Raw genomic sequence first — 12,425 nt, forward strand, 5'->3', positions numbered from 1 at the left:
GGAAAGCCGGGACAGCGAGCTGAGCGAAAGAGTGCGCTTGGTGGCGGTGGGATGGGATCCAATTTAAAAAAAAAATAATAATCTATTATAATTGAGAAGGAATAATAATGAGAGGTTCAAAGATAGTCAACATTTTGGTATGTGGTGTATTAGAAAATGAAGCGTGTAACTCGACCATAATTGCATATGATATCAACATCAAGGAAGTGTCCGTAACGAGTTAAGAGCGCTGCTAGACATACTCTCACAGCATGGAGTCTTGTCACCGGGTGTGTTCTGAACACCGTGGATAACGGAGGCTCACATGCCATTTGTATGTATTGCAATGTGTTACGAAAGTGAAAGATATTTTTTTAAAACATCTCAGTAGACAGGGCAACAACACCCAATAACGACCGTAGGCATACCTTTCATGCAATTTATTTAAGCGGTTTTGTATAGCGCTAGCCAGACCGGAAGGTATTGGAGCGCTTTACAGCATATAGGGGAGAAAAAAACACATAACAGAGGCAAAAAGAAAGCATAAGTGTTGGTGAACAAATCCCCCTACCGGCCACTTAGCATCATTATTCATATTTACAAAGCCCAAGCCAGGGGGGGTGTCACATATGGGGGCGAGTTGTGGGGTCATATTCCATCATCCAAATTATTAACAACTGAGAATAAATTCCTGAGACAGATTGTTGCTCTCCCACAGAGTACTCCATTACTCCCGCTCAGACTGGACTTGGACATTCGACCAATAACGGAGGAGCTGGGTCTTAAGCCTTTGACATTCTGGCGGCGTATATGGAGTAGCCCAGACCTTTCAAACTACAGAGCTGAGTTACAGAAATTTTTAGTTACCCAATGCCAAAAGAATTCCATGGCTGACTTACATCAAGGGAACACTGGAGGCAATCGGACTCTCTGAACTATGGCTGGACCCACTAAACATCTGTCCAAGGATCCCGAAAAAGGTACTTGCGAGAGCTTATTACGAACACATGCTCTTTAGAACTATAGAAGGTACCCGGGACAGATCATTATCCAACCAGTTCATAAAAATAAAAGACTCCTATCAACTCGAAAGTGTCTTAGATGCCATCGCTCCACCATTAACTAGGAAATTATTTCTCCAATGGAGATAGGGAACTCTACCCTTAGCATCATTTATGGCATCCTGGTCTTCTCTCTCCTCTCCAGAAACTTGCCCGGCATGTGCACACCCAAAGGAGAACGACGTTCATGTTGTCTTCTTTTGCAGGGGCTATGAGAGGAGCAGGAAATACTGGCTAGTCCCCTTGCTCAGGAATCTAGGATTCAGAACTTTTTTACCCGCTTACAGAGTTTTAAAGACAGATTTATCCCCTACTGTAGTTTTTGCTCTATCCAAATTTTTAACCTCTATGTGGTCGTTATGTTAAATTGCTTGTGTAAAAGACTTAAAGACTTGAGATAGTTCTAAATCTGTGGCACACTTCTATTTTTTTAGCTCTTTATTCTGATCACTAATGTTTAATACGTTTTTAAATTTTGTATAGAATGTAATGCACATCTTTTATGATCTTGTGATCGAAATAAAGATTTCTCGAATCGAATCGTTCAAAAGTTCCAGTGTGCTGTGCGTCAGAGGTGCGTGAGGTAGAGCGGTTCCGAGGTAGTCTCGATGCGTGGACAAAGGTCTGAGCTAAGTCTTCCTCCGGGAGTAGAGGGAAGAGTAGAGGGTTAGGGGACGGGGATGAGGTGGGGGAGTGTTGGAGCATTTGTCTGGTGGCTGCAGAGTGCCGGCTTGTGCATTTCGTTATGACACACATATAAGGAAATTAAGGATTAGAATAAATAAAATATTTTAAATAAAACGAGAAGTTGTCCTGGTTAGTAAACTCTAAATATGCGTTTTTAACTGACACTAGCGAGCTCAAAGTGAGACCTGTGCAAAATCAGATTGAGAGCACAAATGGCATCAGTATGTGATTCTACATGCAGAGTTGAGTGAAACCCAGGTAATGTTCCCACGCTGGTGCTGGGAAAGCACATCACAAATATGGGAAGCATGCAGTTTAAATGTATGGTAAAAACGCATCTGCACGTATTCGGATTCAGACATTCAGGATGTTGCACAACTACTTTTGTTTGGTAAAACCAAAATAAACAATTTCACGCATGCAGTTTCTTGCACCTGTAAAATGCGTGGGATGCAATTTGGTGCAAGGTGGTCACCCTATCTAGAACACCAAAACCTTCGCCTGATCGCCTCAAACTGGAAGTAAGCATTTAAAGTCTTTCCAAAAACGGATATGGTCTCCTCTTTTATGCAGGAAACTGGGGCAAGCGTTATGCAAGCACTCCAGATATACAATGGATTTGTATAGCACAGGATACTATGGAAACATTAAATTCAACAGAGTATATAAACTGTAATAAATACATGAACTCCAGCCCCTTATCCTTCTCTCCTCTCTCCATAGTGCTATCTCAACAGCTCAATCAACCCTTTTCGTCAATACCCTTTTATTAAAGCATATTTATTTAGAAAATCGAAAAGAAGGACAGTGGCCCGCACAGCAACAGCTCAGACTGGAGGCCCCTGGGAGACCCTCCCATAATACAACTTGCTCTCAGAAGTGCCGAGATACACTTCACCCCCTCCCTTTCGAGATTAGCAGGCCGAGCCCACCCCAGGGACCCTGCGCCTCACAATCAGGATGCTGCTGGTGCCGTCAGATGACAATTTCATAAGAGAAGATTAAAGCAGATATTAACAAGCATTTACAATGCAACGGTTTCGCATTTGACAAAGTTAGAGCTATTGACATTGTAAATGAAAAAGCCATTTATTTATCTGTTTTCAAAACCAACACATAAATAAACAATTTGTCATTTACAATGCCAATAGCTCTAACTTTGTCAAAGGCGAAACCGTTGCATTGTAAATGCTTGTTTTACACGGTCGCCAGGCCGTGAGCTGCTTCAAAGCGATCCGCTCCGCCCCCTGCTGCACCCAGCGCTGGCCTCACTTCTCCCCCCTAATTGCTCACCAGCCATGTCACACACCACCATTTGCTGTGCCTCGCATCGGAGCATCAGACCTTCTCTTTCCCCTCATTAACAGGCTTATCTCGCCTGCTTTCCTGCTGTGATTTCCGAAAACGCTATTGGGATTCCAAGAGGGCAGAAAGCATTTACATCAGATGTTACTCCTTTTTCCTCGTCTGTTTATATCACTTTTAAGCCTCACACAAGGACACTGCGAAGAACGGGAGAGATTTAAAACATGGCCAGTAAGTCACATGCTCGATCGTATACCACAGCGAAACACCATTTCAGTTTCCGAGAGAAGTAGATGAACAAAAACGTATATTTTCAGTGACCCAGCCAGCTGTTTTTCAGAAAGTGAAACTGCAGGTCAAGTGTGGCCTGAGTGAAGGGCCCAGAAAGAGCCCGGACCAGGGCCGCGCTCACCTCGAGCAGCTGCATGGAGATTTAAGATGTTACTGCAAGCTGATGCACGCGAATATTAAAGTGGAAACTATGACCAGTATCCTACGAACACCGATAACACGCAGAATACCAATATATTAAAAAAGATCAATACACAATTTGCCTTTAACTGGTGGTTCATATTGTGGTTTTGTTGTTGCATGAAGTGTCAAGTAGGAGTTCCCACCACTCATCTGAATGCAGTTCTGTATCGGCTTCGATAGGATGAATGGCATAGCCGGCCCTGTAGGGAATCAAAATCCTTAAACCGCATTATTATGGACACAGATTTCTGAGAGAAACACGTGTGTTCAAGTTTTGCTTGCAAGGAATTACATAATCCCATTTCTAACTGGAAATTAAAGGAAATCCCATGTATATAAATATTTTGTTCAGCCAATCCTTCTCTGGCGCTGCGTCAAAAATCTGGGGTAGCGATCCGAAGCACTTAGAACAACAACCTCACATATTGCTGTCCACAAAGAAGGGGCAGAATTCCTTTTAAATAAGTAATTTGATTAAATGATTAATAACTCGGAACTCCTGAATTCAATGTATATAATGTAATGCATTCCTTAGTTTGGACACAATTCTGTTAAGCGTTAGTCACAAACGGTGGTACAATCCCAGATGGATTGGACAGCATCGGTATTATTTACAGTCGATATATAAACAAGCATTTGGCAAAGCCAATAGGTCAGTTCTGCATTACCAGTTCATAATAAAACATTTTAAAAGCCTCCTAAGGCAAAAGAAAACCAACATAAACGAGTTCTTTCTACATACAGTGCATTTATTTTGCACATTGGTCATTTTGAGATGGAAATAGTCCCCTATGCATTCTACAGCAAGTACTTCATATGAGGTGGGATGCTACACCAAATGTCTGTGTTTGGGAAGCCCAGATAGGGGTGAGAAGTGGCCGCGAATGAGTGCCCCGCACGTCTGGCCAGCAGCTTGGAGCCTCGGTAAATAGCTGGGTGACACGAGCACACGGCGCGTCAGTCACAGGCGCCGGGCACGGCTGACGCACCAGTGGATAATGGCGCCCTAACTCGAGACTTTAGCAGGGCCAGATAACCTCATCTCACATAACGCCGGAGTGTTAGCCGCTCTGTCGTGCGGCCACTTCAAAGGGAAGAAGCCTCGCGGCCCTTCCCCAACAAGCCCACTTGTCCATAGAAACACAAGTCAGGTCCCGGGCAGTGCTGTGATTGGCTGACGTCACTGGGGTGTCCCGGGCCTGCAGCCAATCACAACGCGGCCCGGGACACACGGCAACAAGGGGCGGGGCTTAAAAAAGACCCAGAAACGCCCCCGAATTGCGTTTTCTCTGGAAAACGTGATTGACGGCCAATCTCTTCCAATGGCTAGCCTCCATTTATGGAGCTAGCCAATGGAAGAAGGGGCGGTTTCAAGTCACCACTATAGAGCTAACATTAGATTTCGCCCTTGGGCGGAGCAACTGCTACGCAGTTGCAACGCCAGGGCAAAACCTAAAAATTACAGCGGGTTATTGCATTTCGCTGTGAGATGGGCCCCGTAAACGCGGGAGTGGCAGGTCCAACAGCTGCGTTTGGAAGCGTGAGAACAACAAAATGGGCGTCTGTGAAGACTCTGGTGGTGAAAGTAAAACACTGAGAAAGTGGAGACTGGAAAAAGGAGGAGGGAGGCTGAAGGAGAGCGGAGGTTAAGAGGTGGAGGAGAGAAAGGCTTGTGGCGAGAGGAGGCTTGGATGTGGAGGAGATCGAGAGCAGAATCTTGGAGGTGGAGAAGGGAGAGAGAGAGCGGAGCCTTGAAGTTGTAGCAGACAGAGGCTAAGGGACAGCTGAAACTTGAAGGTGGAGTAAGGAGAGAGAGAGAGCGGACCGCCATTGACGTTGTTGCTTACGGATGAGACTATAAAGCGCAGTGTAGTAATGAGGAGGTGTAGACAGGCAAAGCCAGTCTTTACTAGATCGCAGTTTCTCACAGAATGCCACTTAACGGACGAAAAAGACACACGTGTATGGGGAAGATGTGATGCATGGGTTATAGGACAAAGTAATGAAACATAATTGATTATGTTTAATAGGACTTTACAGTGGTTGTAAACTGAAAAACAAATAGAGGCTTTTTAATGAAAAATAACAGGCTTATTTTGCAATGCTTTATATTAAAAACAATTGTAGTGGGAGTTAATGGCCCGTGCCTATATTAACAAGGGGGGGGGGGGGGGGCGAAAATCGTTTTGTCTAAAATAAAGTACACATCTATGAAGCACTGAAGAGCAATACTATGGATTTGGTAAGTTCCTTCCTTGTGAAACAGCAAAAATTACAATTATTACATCATTTGAAAAAAGGTGGTATTTAAGGGTTGTGGGATAGGTAAGGGAGAGGTAAAGAACAGGAAGGGGGTTTTAGGGTGGCAGCTGAAAAGGGAAACAAGCATTTGCAATGCAATAGGTCTCGTAATTACACAAGTTTGAGCTATTGGCATTGTAAATGACAATGCCTCTTAGTTATGTTTTGGCTTTTAAAACATAAATAAAACGCATTATCCTTTACAATGCCAGTAACTTAAACTTGCGTAAATGCGAGACCTATTGCAATGCAAATGCTTGTGTCTATGGTTTACACACAGCTGCGCGTGCGTACGTTGCTTCTCAAGGTGCCATCTTAAATTCAGGCAAAACGCTTCCTGATGGCTGCAACCGTCCAAACCATACGACATTACAAACACAATGCACACTTTCGCCTTAAAGAAAGCATAAAGCCCATGCAGGTGAAACAGACCTGTAAAGTCATGATATATTCAAGTATATGTATATATTTGGACCAAAAGGAATCCTTATATCTTATGATTTTTTGAGTAATAGTTTGATTTTCATTGCCGGCTATTGTATATATTGGTACTAATTTGTGTAGCCGAATACTGTACAGAGAACAGCCTTGAGATGCCACACCTGTCCCATGATTAACCAGATGTAGATGTTTACCAAGGAGCATCTTCTTAAGAGATTTACAACTTTGTAAAGAAAGAGAATTCTAATATGAAGAGAGACTGCAGTCCAGATTCTCAAAGTACTGTCAGAGAAAGATCTGCAAGGCATAGATTTCTCAAAATGTAGAGTGGAACATGGTCTTCTGCTTTTGTAGCATAAGGATACAGAGATTTCAAGAATGAAAAGATTCTGGGAGAGATACTCGGAATTTTGGACAGTCGTAGTTATGGATGCAAGGCAGACAGACCATTCTCATGGAGCAGCAAGCCTGGATCTGGAGCTACTTACGGTAGGCAAGTGCAGGTGTGGTGATGTGGTGCCTTTCTAAAAAAGTTTGTGAGAAATCTGGCAGCACCATGACAAGCAGTCCTAACTGGGAAAAGTCTGTTTTATGGTAGGCCAGTGAGGAGGGCAAAGCCACAGTCGACTCAGGAGACTAGAAACCGCCTCAGTGCTACCATAAAATCCTGGCAGAAGATAGGTTTTAAACTTCTTGTGTTTCGTAACATGAAACCGGACTGATTTATCCAAGCATGAATGCACCTTTTGAGGTTTAGGTTTGAGTCAAGAAGGAAATCCAGGGTTTAACAGTGGTAGTCAGCTTGGGAGGAATATCTGCCTACTTTATTGATCTAACCCACAGTGGATTGGTTAAGGGGTTAGGCTCAGGGAGAAGAAATTCAGATGCCTTTGCCCCATTCATCTGCTTATGCTATGCAAAAAGGATTTTATCATGGAGCTGGATTAGGAAGAGTTCAATCTTAGTTAAGCCTGTGTGTCATCAACACAGTCATGAAAAGATAATGAAAAGATGGTTAGTAATTTTCACTGAAAAGTTTGACAGAGACTAAATAGAATAGGTGCTAAGAATGAACCACAAAAGACACTGAAGGTGATTGAAGTCGGATCAGATAACTTTGTTTATGTCATCGGAAAAAAACAAGGAAAATTGGTTGGAATTGGAATGTATTGCATCAGAAATGATCTACTTTTCTGAGATTTCATCTTTTCAAAAAGCTTCTTAGATCTGCTTTTTGAGAAGTTGAATTGAAATTTCATATATGCGGCTTGTTAATGTTTGCCCTCGCATGCCACAAGAAAAACAGCAACTTGCAATACATGAAACTACCACCGCAGTGCAACAGAGGGCAAGAAACCTCTCAATGAATGTCTAAAACCTACCCGGGAGTGGTGCGTGCATGCACAGTCTGCTCTTTTTGGAAGCACATACTCGTGCTTGTGGCGCTCCCCTGCTCGCTCCCGCAAGGTGGATGCCGCCACAAGCACGAGTATGTGCTTCCAAAAAAGCAGAGCGATGGCTCAAGGTCCTCCTATGCAGCGCATGCGCGCTGCGTAGGCGAGACCTAAAAAGGGGTTGAGGTAAAGTGATGTAAGGGTATTAGGGTTCAGAGGCTGGTAAAGGGAGGGAAGGGGTTTTAAGGAACAGGGTCGAGTAGAGGTAAAGACAAGCACAGAGTTTTACGGTTCAATGGAGGGTAGAGGTATATAGGTTAGGGGTAGAAAATTAGGTAGGGAGGCGGGTTGTGTGGGTTATCACCCAAAACAGAAAAAGGGAAAAAAGGAGAAGTAACTGCCCCAAAATCAAAATAGATTAATGGAACCGTGGTGGTCCCCACTATTCACTGTGTAGTAATAGTTAGGTGACTTTCCATGGTAAGAGCTTTTATTTTGGTTTGTTGAGAACATTGGCACGGTTTGACAAATCTTCATGCTCCAGCTCAACCCTGGAAAGTTTCAGGGTAATCCATCAAGTGGGGGCCAAGATAAAGCGGGGGGCCACAACACAACTTCCCAATGCAATTTCCATAGTGAACATTAGACAACAGAACAGAAAAAACACCCAAAAACAATTTTTGCAGAAAACTAGATCTTTACCTTGAAAGTGTGCTTTGTGCGATTTAGAGTAAATTTGCTTAATTTTTTTAATTCCTGATCACGCTGTGCCCTAGAGTCACCAAATGTCAATATAGCCCTTTTTTTTTTTACGTTAAGTTCTCAAAAACTACTGACGGATTTACAACAAACATGCTTTTATTGAAAAAATCTAGCTTTCAGCCAAATATGGTGTGATTCGGTTCAGCCATTATGACAGTAGCATTGTCTAAGGTTCCAACAGTAAACTGCTTTAGGAAAAACGCGTTTTTAGACCACCTCTTTTTCTCAGCCGTTACTGGACGTATCACCCTGAAACCTCCCATGAAGGATCTGAGGAGAATGTACTTTTTGGGGATGTTTTGTGAAGATTTATCAAAACCGCACCAAAGTTATTGGAAAAAACAAACTGCTCTTCAAATGGAAATTTATTTGTAAGTATAACAAAGTGGCAAACTCAACTGTGTACGATTTATATTCGTACACGCACACACACACACACACACACACACACACACATATACATTTGTTTTTACATGAAAGAAAAATCAAAACGTTAAAACTAAGTTATAGCTAGGAAAACGTTATTTATTCTTTTATAAACAAACCCAACAAACTATACAAACACTACCACAAGGCAACTCACTGTTTGTCCATGCACTGGTTATACCGTTAATTATTATATAACTTACACTATATGAAACCATAGCAGTTACAATAAGACACCTGACACTTCTAAAAATGCACTTTTAGAAAGTTGGTATTTTCTTATCCTAACTATTTGGTGCCTGTAGCCTGTTCCGGAGTCGCATGACTAGGTGTAGTTGACACCTCTGTAGGTGGAATACTCCAGAAGTTTCTTTTGCTTCAAAGTATAAAATTGGGACTCTCAGACACTCCTCAGTACACTCCAGGACCTATGGATACTACAGAAGATGGACTGTCCAGTTGCCAGATGACCTTGCTGCTTGAGGGCTGCCCTGCTGTCTGAGAAGGAAGAATGGATCTGGATCCTTCATCCCATGCTGAGTAGACTCCAAGCTTCAGCTAACTGACAACCTGTTCAGAGTTACAGGGACTCAACAAGCTCTATAGATCTCCTAGCACCTGCTGACCTGCAGTACTAGACCTACTGGCCTCTGCTGGAGTGAGTTCCTGATATCCCAAAAGGTGTCCCTCAGGACCTGGACCATCGCTGTGGCATCAGTTGAGCTCATCCTATAAGAACAAGCATTGGCATTGCCAACAGGTCTGGTCTTTCGGACCTTATAAGTGTGTAGCGTTGCAGCTTTCTGATGACTATGCTAAATACAAGATGTGACTGACGTGCGACAGCAGAGAGGGAGCAGTGGTAAGATTAAACAGTATTTTTTGGGGAGACACTGTTGCGTTTTGGGATCACTCATTGGTATCAATGCAATAGTTCTCGCATTTATACAAGTTTAAGCCAGGAAAATGTGCTGCATGGCTAAACACTTTTAAGGTCCCAAAGGCGAGACCTATTGCTATGCTTACGAACGAAGCACGAACACACATTGTTCACCATTTAACACAATTTATGTGTGTGTAGCGGGATTCTAATTCATACGTCTGTACTACTTCTACATGTCACGCTTATCATACGACTCAGTTCTAATGAATTGTTATTCTGTGATCATCGGAGTATTAGGGGGAAAGCGGGGACAATGAGAGGTTCAAACAAAGGGGAACGTGACAGGTTCAGGCAGAAAAGTGACAGTGTAAGATTCGGGCAGAGAGGGGACAGCGAGAGGTTGAAGCAGAAAGGGGAAAGGGACAGGTTCAGTGAGGGGTACAAGCCATGAGAACAGTGGGCATGCGGCTGTGGTAGAGGGGACACACGGCGGCATAGCCAGAGAGCAGATGCTATAGGCAGTGTGAACATAAGAGGCAAAGGCGACCATTATAAGCAAGAGGAGGGACACGGAGAGGCGCAGGTGGGCATGGGCGAGGGGCAAGGAGAGGCTTCCAAACACTATGAGGCGAGGCAATGCGAGTTAACAGGCGCACAAATGATGCTGGTAGAATTATATGTAACAGGACAGTGATGGGTTCAGGTAGAGCAGAGACAGGAAGAAGTTCAGGCCGAAAAGAGGGAGTGACCGGTTCGGGCAGACAAGGGACAGTGATAGGTTTGGGCGAAACAGTGGTAATCAGAGGTTCGGGCAGAAATAGGACAGTGACCGGTTCGTTGACAGCGGGGACAATGAGCGTTTCAAACAAAAAGGGGAAGGGACAGGTTCAGGCAGAAAAGTGACAGTGAGAGTCGGGCAGAGCGGTGACAGAGAGAGGTTCAGGCAGAAAGGGACTGTGGTCTGGACAGAGCTGTACACAGAGGGGTCATGGGGCGCAACCACTGGAGCAAGCAGGGGGAGCAGAGGGTAATGACAAACGGAGGGACACAGACAGCGAGGGGCAATGGGCACGTGGGCATTCCAGAGCATGTGCACAGTGAGGGGTACAAGCAGTGAGAACAGTGGGCATGCGGCCGTGGGAGCTGCGAGAGGGCACACACACGGCGGCATAGCTAGAAAGCGGATGCTATAGCCAGTGTAAACATAAGAGGCAAAGGCGACAATTATAAGCACGTGGAAAGCGGATATCTCCCCGCAGCTTAAAAAGACACAGATCCCTTTTATTTCACATTCCCAGGCTTAGATAAACTACCATGTCATGCTGCAACTTAAACAGAGTGCGCACCAGGTGATAAAGAGGCGCATTCCAAGCCGCTGAAACAAGTAACCTGAAGCTGGGATGCAGCCAGCCCACCATCTGGCACACTGCGCGCCAATGCCGTGCTAATTAAACAAAGATGGCACACGGCAGGGCTGTTGCACGCTCACAAGCACACTAGGCCATAACAAAGAAGTCAGGACATGCCCCCACCTTTCGCCAATTGCGTGTTGTCTATATTAAAAAGACGCATGCAAAGGCCAAAAGCAGGTAGAGAAAAGAAAAGCACACGCACAAGTGTGTGTTCCAAACTTTAAAGCCCTTACTAAATGTCTCGCTTAGCAGCGCATGCGTGCTGGCTTAGGCGAGACCTAACAATCATTTAAGAGCAGGAAATTGGTGTAATTAAGCAGAAAAAGCAAGCTAGTGTTGGGTCAGGAGTAGGCCTAGGTGGTAAATTCAGTTCCGCTCGCGATCCGTGGCTTTGCAGAATTTTTTGCTTGTTTGCGCTTTCAAAATGCGTGTTGGCAAGATATTTCCCTCAGAGCACGCAAACAGCGTTCGCGAACAGCAAAAAAAAAATCGCGAACGGGCGGAACAAGCAATACCGCGTGTTTGCGGAACTCTGCGTGCTCGCTGAGATTTGTTACCGTTTCGCAGAGCTTTAAGCTGTGCTGTACAGAAGTCTGCAGCATGCTGAAAAGTTATAATAAAGAAGTGACAGAAGCATTTTTGTTACCTTAGATATGACCAAGAAAGCATTATGTACAAATGAACGGTCATACTAAAAAAGTATTAATAATAAATAATGTCCCAAGGTTTTTTTTGTTCTTTCAATGCTGGCAACTTCTATCTCCCAGTCCCAATGGCTGCTTGTTATGGTTTTTGTTGTTAGGAGGAGGGGGGGGGGGGGGGGGGTGCGGGGGAGGGCATAAATAACAGGAGAGTGAAAGTCAGTCCGTCAGTGAGAGAGAGCGCGAGTCCGCCAGTGAGAGAGAGAGCGCGAGTCCGCCAGTGAGAGAGAGAGAGAGAGCGCGAGTCCGCCAGTGAGAGAGAGAGAGAGCGCGAGTCCGCCAGTGAGAGAGAGAGAGAGAGAGAGCGCGAGTCCGCCAGTGAGAGAGAGAGAGAGAGAGAGCGCGAGTCCGCCAGTGAGAGAGAGAGAGCGCGAGTCCGCCAGTGAGAGAGAGAGAGAGAGCGCGAGTCCGCCCGTGAGAGAGAGAGAGAGAGAGAGAGCGCGAGTCCGCCAGTGAGAGAGAGAGCGCGAGTCCGCCAGTGAGAGAGAGAGAGAGAGAGAGAGCGCGAGTCCGCCAGTGAGAGAGAGAGAGAGCGCGCGAGTCCGCCCGAGAGAGAGAGAGAGAGAGAGCGCGAGTCCGCCAGTGAGAGAGAGAGCGCG

General features: G+C 44.8%; 1 protein-coding gene across 1 annotated transcript in view; it reads right to left on the bottom strand.

Moving 5' to 3' along the window:
* The window catches only part of RSL24D1 (ribosomal L24 domain containing 1), an 80,320-nt gene that overhangs the window by 10,664 nt on the left and 57,231 nt on the right, over window positions 1-12,425 (bottom strand). The gene's annotated exons all lie outside the window — the stretch shown is intronic.

This window comes from Lissotriton helveticus, chromosome 3_2 (genome assembly GCF_964261635.1).
Source record: "Lissotriton helveticus chromosome 3_2, aLisHel1.1, whole genome shotgun sequence".
Classification (NCBI taxonomy): Eukaryota; Metazoa; Chordata; class Amphibia; order Caudata; family Salamandridae; genus Lissotriton; species Lissotriton helveticus.